Raw genomic sequence first — 9,366 nt, 5'->3', positions numbered from 1 at the left:
TCCTGTTATTCTTCGCAGAAGTCGTACACGCTAAAGAGCGTAGGCTTCTTTCACTGCGGTTCTTAGAGAAGTGTTTCTAAATTCATTTAAGCTGATTTGACAAAAGTGGTAGAGGTTGATGTGTTATCTCTATTAGAAAGAGGAAAATGTCAGCCCATGGCTTTAATAGTTGGCCTACAGTAGGTCTGTTTGTAATTATTTTATTGCACCACTAGATGGGGGTAAATCTTACACTCAATCCCTTTAAATTCAGTTGTTTTATGGGTCTGCATCCAACCCAACCTTATTTAAAACATTTATAAATTACAGCATTTTGTCCGACAACAGTGTCTTATTTCACTTGCACCACTTCTCCTGTAATACGGTAAAGCGATATATATATATATATATATATATTTATATTTATTTATATATAAATTCGGTGTATAACATGGATGCATAAAAAACTCTTTTTAAAGTAACAGATTATTGGTTGATGATTTTCACTATTCGGACCGCGCTGGTTTATAATGCGTCCCCCTGGTGTAGAGTAATCTCTCCCAGCTCTGGGTTTGCTTGATTTTATCTCTTCCTTACAAGTAGAGTGGGACTGATACATTTTTAGAGCGAATATCATCATTTTGACATGAAAATAAACAATATTTTTCTTCTTTCTCACTTAACATGATAAAAATGACACCCTGATAACAAATGTTGAACAAGTCTCAAACAAATTTGTATTTTTTAAGGTTGAATCTCTGCTTCATTTGGATGGTTAAGTTCTCTCCTTTCCATTTCAGGAGACCCAATATTTCTTCCAAACTTTGATTTAGAGTTTATATAAATATATAGGAGTTCTTTGGGTTAGAAATATTCTATAGAATGTTTTATGTGAAATAGTTTTTATAGGACTGGTTGATGATAGAGATGCACTGACCTGATGTTATTAGTTATTTAGTTCATTCCTGCTTTGGAAAATATTAAATGGGCTATCAGAGAAAATGGGCCCCATTCATAAGGCCAAATCTATTCAATGTATTTCTATATTAAACTCGAGTTGGTTTAGAAAGCTCTTCAAAAGCAGGAAGCTTCCCCCTTTGTGGGCGTCTGTTTTTGATTAAACGATTACTCTCAGTACAGATGAGTATTTGATTTTTGGATGAATTTCTTTTTTCTGAGTTTTTTTTTTTCTTTTTCTGACCTTAATCTCAAATTGCCTTTGTAAGACGGAGTATTAGGGCCAGGCTAGATATATTTCCTTTCTATTTCGCGAATAAAGTCGTAAAACTACGAGAATAAAGTCGCAACGAGAATAGTCATATTACAACAATAAAGATGTAACATTATGATAATAAAGTTGGAAAAATCCGAGAAAAAAGTCGTAAAGTTACGAGAATAAAGTCTGAATATTATGATAATGTAAAATTAGGAGAATAAAGTCTTAAAATTACGAGAATAAAGTCCTAAAATTACAAGAATAAAGTCATAAAATTATGAGAAAAAGTCGTAAAGTTACAAGAATAAAGTCAGAATATTATGATAAAGTCAAAACGTCATGATAACAAAGTCGTAAATTTACGAGAATAAAGTCTGAATATTATGCTAATGTTGTAAAATTAGGAGAATAAAGTCTTAAAATTACGAGAATAAAGTCGTAAATTTACAAGAATATAGTCATAAAATTATGAGAAAATAGTCGTAAAGTTACAAGAATAAAGTCAGAATATTATGATAAAGTCATAACGTCATGATAACAAAGTCGTAAATTTACGAGGATAAAGTCTGAATATTATGATAATGTTGTAAAATTAGGAGAATAAAGTCTTAAAATTGCAAGAACAAAGTCGTAAAGTTAAAAGAATAAAGTCAGAATATTATGATAAAGTCATAACGTCATGATAACAAAGTCGTCAATTTACGAGAATAAAGTCATAACCTTATGATAAAGTCGTAAAATTATGAGAATAAAGTCATAACGTTATGATAACAAAGTCATAAAATTATGAGAATAAAGTCATAACATTATGATAATGAAGTCGTAAAATTACGAGAATAAAGTCGCAACGAGAATAGTCATAATATTGAGAGAAAAAAGTAACATGATAATAAAGTTGTGAAATTACAAAAATAAATTCTTAAAATTATTATTATACTTTATTCTCATAATTTTGCAACTTTATTCTTGTAATTTTATGACTCTATTCTCATAATTTTAATCACTTTATTCTCGTAACTCTATGACTGTGTTCTCGTAATGTTACGACTTTATTCTCGAAGTAGAAGGAAAAAAAATCTCTATCCTGGCCCTAATACTCCGTCGTACCTTTGGGAATACATGTGTACATTGGTACATATAAATGCTTGTTGAGAGGAGCTTATGGCAGCCTTATAATCTAAAGTAATAATGATGTTAAATTTAAAAAAATGTTCAGGATCTGATGAAATTATCAGAATCTTCAGAAAATGCATATTCAATATCGTAATCGGATCAGAAGTGAAAAGAAAAGTGGATCAGTCCATCCATAGTTGATGAAATATCGTTCCAGTTACCATATTCTCTGGAAAATAAGTCGCTGCTTTTTTTGAACCATACAGCTTATAAGAAGGTATGGCTTTGCCTGTAGATTTTTCCTTAATCCCAAGGGGTCAGAGGTCAAAGTTGAAAATGAAATAAATGCATGACAGAGAAAAGATGTCCCAAATGCAAAAATTTTGATATTTATTTCTTGCATTAAATCTGATGAACCAAATAAGAGACTCTTTGTGACTCCAGCAGAGCTGAAATAAAGATCTGATGGAGCCCCGTCTTTCATTAGACGCTCTTACTGCTGCGAGCCAGCGTGCTAATGGGAGCTAGCATTCTTCTCAGTCTAGTGGAGATTATATAGAGCTCCCCCTACAGGTTTGGTGCTGGACATTTCTGTTGATATTAGCGGCTTGGGGCTATATGTATGTTTCAAACTTTTTCTAAACAAAACTTTGAGGGTGCAGGTTATAGTCAGTTTCCCTTATATTTTGGAAAATACGATATTCACGTGGAGATAAAGGTTCAAAAGAAAAAGTTCAGTAGTTTATGGATTAGGTAACCTTTACCCCATCAGCTGTAGGGGTCGGTCACATGATGCAGACAAACTGGGAGCTGCAGCAGCCAATATGATCTCTCTTAAAACATCAACCTCATCGTTTAAAGTGAAAAACATCAGAGGGATAAAACTGGCTTAGTTAAGTTAGGCTTAGCTGGTTAAGTCTGGCTTATTTTTTTTATTTTTCGTGATTTTGGTTTCATAACACATCATCCTGTTTCTTCAGGGATCAAAATGACCTTTTGACCTTTGAAACCTATCTGCATGAACTGGAACTCTGTTCTCCTTCAGATCAGCTGAATTTATGGCCTAACTGTTCTCTGGACTCTGCATGGCCCGCTAGTTCCTATGCAGAGCTACATCTTTTTTTTTTTTTCTTCTAACTTTTTACAGAAATTCGGTTAATATGAATCCAGTTGTTTTATTGTGGATATATGATCCAGATTTCTTGTGCCTAAATCTTTTAGTTGCCTTGTTGAGATAAGGTGTAATCAGAGCTGCCATTTAAATGAGGTTTTTGTACTTAGTTTTAGTGCTTATCTCACCGCTGCTATGCGAGTTAAATGTGGGGAAAAAAGTGTTGATTTCATCGATTGAAATATTTAGTCCTTTTTGTTTTGTCTAAGCAAGATCCTTGCAGACTTAAATCTGAATAAATCAGATCAAAGGACAAAAACTGACTTAAATGTGAAAGAATTATTTGACTTATTTTCCCTAAAAAGTCTGGTTATTAGACTGTAGGCCAACTCTTATAATTGCATGTACATGTTGAAAAGATATAATAAAATAAAATGCAGATATTTTCTGCATTTAATCTCTCAGTAATTGACCTCCTCTTCCCTGATGGTACCAGTTTTATTTGTCATTTAATACCATTGAAGTGCAGTGCAGATTTCACCATGATGACTTAGTAAACTCTACGATTGACTACCCTGTCTGTCTATGCAGTGGCGGTTCTAGACCAAATGTAGCAGGGGGCCAAGAGGGGCCCAGCGTGTTTTCATGGGGGCCAGAAAAGCAGGAAATAAACAGGGCAAGGGATTCAGATATATTAATATTGCTGCATGAAGTGAAATTTCTATTCAATTAGGTTTAATTAAACTTCTATATCTTATAAGGTCAATATACATTCATAATTTAAGAATTTTACATATTTTTGACTTAATTTAGGTTAAAATCACCATTTTCTATAAAATCTGAATTAGAACTCAAGAAAAACTGATAAATTCAGCTGTAAAAAATTAGAGCATTTTCTTTTATTTGATAAAAAAAAAAAAAACATTTAGCAGATGAATACTGAGATCCTATCTCAACCCCGCTGAATATATTGGCTAATTGTTTTTAAATAATTAGTAAAACAGAATTTGTAAATAATAAAAAAATGAAATAGATCCAAACAACCTGTCATTAAACATGTCTGTTCCAGCGCATATCTTTGAGTATTATGTCTTCAGTTCAGGAGCAAGGACCTGATCTACAGGGGCCCTGGCCCCCGTTGGCCCCTGTCTAGAACCGCCCATGTGTTTAACTCTGATTAGTTTATTCTGTCTTAAATTGGTGGCATTAAGAGAGGCTTCCTTTTGGTGAAACCTACTAATCGTTGCTCTACACCTTGTTTCTACGTTAAGTCAGAACTGGGAGTCCTAGTCTGAACTTTTCTCAGTGAGTTTTATGGAAAAAACAAAAACAACAAAAACCAAGTTCTACATCAATGAAGCGATAGGAGAACTTAACGCAGCTATTCAATAAGTGAGACTTAAACCTGCTGTGAGGTTAGCTGCAAACTCTAAACAAAACCAGACTAGTTGTCTTTGTTGCATCTTGCTCTTTAAGACATAACAATGATTAATTCTGATTTGGGATCAATTAACTTGAAAACAAATTAATAAATTCAGATTTTCTTTGCAGAAATGGGAGTACATAATAAAATGTTTTTACTAAGCATGCAATTATTTTTCCTCCATCAATCTGAATCCATAAATTTTTTTTTCATTCTAATAATGACAGATATGTTTCCAACTTGCAAAGGGCTGCTTATTAGATGGTTCCATCTCCTAAGCAACGTTTGTTACAGAAGCGATTTTAAACACATCACTGTACTCCTTATGCATCATTTTCTGCAGGACATCCATTATAAAAGCATCAAAGTCATCCAGGAGGTCAGGTTTGTTGTTATGAGGCCAAAAACTCCAGCTTCTTGTAAAATAAGAGGTATTGCTCAGAAAAAGGGCTTCTAAGGCGCTTTGGTGGAGTTTGGCTTAGCTTTTTTTTTTTCCTGCTTCATCAGTTGCAGTGAGAAGCTGTGTGTGTTTTAACAGTGAGAGCACTTTAACTTCATTTACACTCTTTTAGACTGCTGGGCTAAATTATAGTGGAAGAACAAGGATGTGAGGATGGTGTGTGTGATTTAGTAGTTTTATCCTCTTTGAGTGGAAGGTGTACGAGCAGGAAAAGGGATCTGCAGAGATCAGGCATGTATTTAAAGCAGAATTAAAGGGAAATCAGACAAAGCAGCTCAATATTTCTCTATTTAATCTGTAGAAGTGACCATGGCTCCGATTCAAACCCTGTTTCTACAGTAATAAAAGTCATTAACATGTAAAAATGTCTTATACTTATTGTATGAGCTGATTTTTTATTTTTTTGTCCACAAGACTGCAAATTTTAAAGATGTTTGTGTTTTTCTTTCTGCATCATAACTATTGGTCTTTATTTTCTGACTGCACTTTCACAAATATTTACCTTACAAAATGAGATCGAGGATTAGTTTGTTTGGCCCACTTAAAGGCACAGCTGTCAGCTCTTTTTTAAAAGTGACATTGAGGTTCTCTGTGGCTGAAGATCTGGTGAGTTTCTTGTTCATAGATCACAAATTTTCTTTTTTGATATTTAGGAAATGTCCCAGAGAAGCTGTCCATCAAACTGGAAAATAAAAGATCTTCCTGAATTGTGGCTGCAGGTTCATAAAGTTTTCCCTCTGCAGCAAAATTATTTCCTGGCTTTCTGTTTTGTTTTTTCTTTGCTGCCATTTGTCAAACCAGACAAACCATATCCACCAATTCCTTTATTTTCATACAAAATCCTTTAATCTTGACACCTAAACCCAAACATTAAGAATTCTTTAGCACCACAACATTTTATTTTAAACTGAAAAGGTCAGTTTTCTCCCTTGAATAATTATTGCATCTGTTCCATAACAAAAACACAACTTAGAAATATTCATTTTTAAACATTTTACATAAATATTGTGACCTGTAATAATGTTTGACATGAAATGTCAAGCATTTTATTGCCTGGCCTGTTAGTATGGACATTGTTTCTATGAAAACAAATGAAATGGAAACAGAAACATTGGATTAATGGAAAACAACTGAGTTTTTGAAGAACATTTAAAACAAGAGTGAATAAAAGCAATTATTTATATTGCAAATTTCATTTTTTAACAGTGTCTTGGCAAGTGAAAACTTTATATAAAGTTATACCTAAGACTTATTCACTGTATAAACCATCAAACTACCCTGGATAAATAGATAAATGCCAAACTTTTAGGACTATTTAGCTAAAATTAAACAGTAAATGTCGGATTTCTTTGTGTTGAAGATACAGCTACCAAACCTGAATTGCTAATAAGTTGAATAAGTAAAGTAAATCTTGTTTTAAGTGGTGAAGTCAGAGAGAGACTATTTAAAACAAATATTTCCTTATATTAGTTCTATTTGTACAAATAAATAAATGGAATAAAAGGACAGCATAGCTTTTTAAGCTAACGGTAAAATCCTTGCAAGATTAAATTCCCATATAGTTTATTAAACCGTTTTATTTTTTGTAAAATATAATTTTTGCTACATTTTACTAATTCTTAAATGATAAATTCAACTTCTTTGATAATTTGGCAAAGAAAAACAGGCTGTCAGTTTCCCTCCTTTTTTAGAGAGGCTAGGCTAGGTTTGGCTAGGCTAAGCTAGGCTAAATTTGGCTAGGCTAAGCTAGGCTAGACGTTTGCAGGTGTAGCTTGAGACAGAAATAACTGATCTTTTTTGGAAGAAATTATTAAAAACTTAATTTTTTCACCATATTTTACCATAAGAGTCTCCACAACATAAAAGCAGTGTCATAAGAACATTTTCAGACAGGTTAGGAGGAGGTAGAGCTAAAAAAAAAAAAAAATATTGTTTTAAATCCTCAGTGAGATAAGTTTAATCAACTTCTCAAACCATAATCATAATGGCTTTATTGATCAAATAACTTATGCAACAGAACCCACATTTAACATATAAATCTGCTGTATTTTTTTCTATCAAATCAGTTAATTTGTTAAAAAGACTGAATGCCTAAAACTGTCACATTTTCCTCTGTATTTGCTTAAAATTAAAGTGGTTTAGTTTAACAATTAGCCAAATCTTGGCCTCTAGAGTTTATAGCAATAATTTACACTATAGCCTGTCGTACAATTAAAAATTAAGATCTTCCTCATGATTTCAGTCATTCATACAAATACTGTTGGTGTTAATTCTCTGTTTTCTGAATATGTATATAGGAAAGAAACACCTACAGAAAATAATGTACCATATTTTCAAATTCTAAAGTTAGAAAAACAAAGCAGCCAACAGTTTTAACACCACACATCAAATAACGATCAGCTGTAACTTCATACTGCTGGTAAATCTCGCCTTGACATTGAGCCTGAAACTGGACCTCATCTAATAGTTTCTAACTAAATATCAGTTTAATCTACATACAGAATAAAAAGGTCAGATGAAATTCTTTAGCTCAGAAATTCCAGTTATATGAACTTATAGAGCTTTTCTCTCATACTGATTTTTTTTCTAATGCAGTAAAATTTAAAATGATTTATGGTTATATTTGTATAAAATTCAACTTAAGTCAAAACTATGAATAGGTTTTTCTATTGCTGCTTGACTTGGAGGTTTCTAACCAGCTGCCTCCTTTAGTCCTCTGTAAACTTTTAACTTACTTAGGAGAAAGAAAAAGACAAAACAAACATGGGGTCACTCTTCATTTAATTGTTTAGATGCTCCGCTGATGGCAGTTCTCTCTTCAAACATAAAATGACTCAAAGCTTCGGTTTCAGTACCTTTTAATACTTTCGGAAATTAAAACCAAAAGTCTCTGTAAAACTCTGTAGCCCAGATAGGAAATTGATGTTCATACTTTCTGCAGAAACTTGTTTCCATTTAATGTCTCAGTCTTTAAATGTCATAGCAAACTTAGCCGAGCAAAGAATAAACCCCTTCGGACCATTTCATGGTTTTTCATTTCCCCCCCCACATCTCATCATCTGAAAACTTTAATGCATTTTATCTGCATTTTAGATAAAACGCATTAGGCGTTACTTCTAACACCATGGCTTGTGGTAGGGAATAAATGAGAAAAAATAAAAAAATGGTTTATAAATAAGAGTTTAAAAAGTCTTTAGCCCCTTAACTCCGATACCACTAAGCTCACAGAGCTCTTCACAATTAATTTAAAATGAAGAGAACACGTCCAAACATGGCCGTCCATCCATCACATAGTCATACATGTAACTATGGAGCTGCGAGACTAAACGCTCTCTCTAATGGGAATCTGATGACATTTGTGACAATCGCATTAGACCAAATAAGAACATTTCTGCCTAAAAGGCACAAGATAACACCCTTAACATACAGGGTGAAACATGGTGGTGGTATCATCATGCTGTGGGGCTGCTGAGTCAGAAGCTGGTTAGAGCTGACAGGATGTTGGTTTGGAACTTCAATGGCTAAAAACCTACAGCTAAGGGATAGTTTAGACTAAATGGCGGTCAACGTTTAGAAGCCGTTTTAACGGAGAATCTAAGGGAAGACTTCAGAAAGCTGCTATTTAGAGACACTCTGCTGAACTTGACCTCTTTTGCATAAAATAAGAGAAACCCCAAAGTACTTGCTGCCGAAACGTGAATCAGAAGGACAAATGACAGATGTGCACCACACTTTTCAGATTTCTACTGATAAAAACTGTATTTGTAATCACAAATTCCCCTCAAATACATTAAAGTAGGTTGTTTTGATGGGAAAATGTGCGAACACCTTTATTTTTTTCATCATTTGAAAATAACCCTCTGGGTGTCGGCTAAAGGCCTGCGGTTATTTCATCAAACACTTGCCTTCCAGCTAAATGTGCGTCACAGCAGACTAATCGACCAGGAACTTTGGATTACTTTACATTTTCAATTCACACGTAAGCCTTGTTATTAAAAATACATAATCTTAAAAACAACAAAAGGAGACAGGAAAAACCCTACACACTCAGAATGGATATTTCC

This window comes from Cyprinodon variegatus, unplaced genomic scaffold, assembly GCF_000732505.1.
Source record: "Cyprinodon variegatus isolate N-32 unplaced genomic scaffold, C_variegatus-1.0 Scaffold142, whole genome shotgun sequence".
Lineage (NCBI taxonomy): Eukaryota > Metazoa > Chordata > Actinopteri > Cyprinodontiformes > Cyprinodontidae > Cyprinodon > Cyprinodon variegatus.
Note: the sequence above shows the minus strand (reverse complement) of the source record.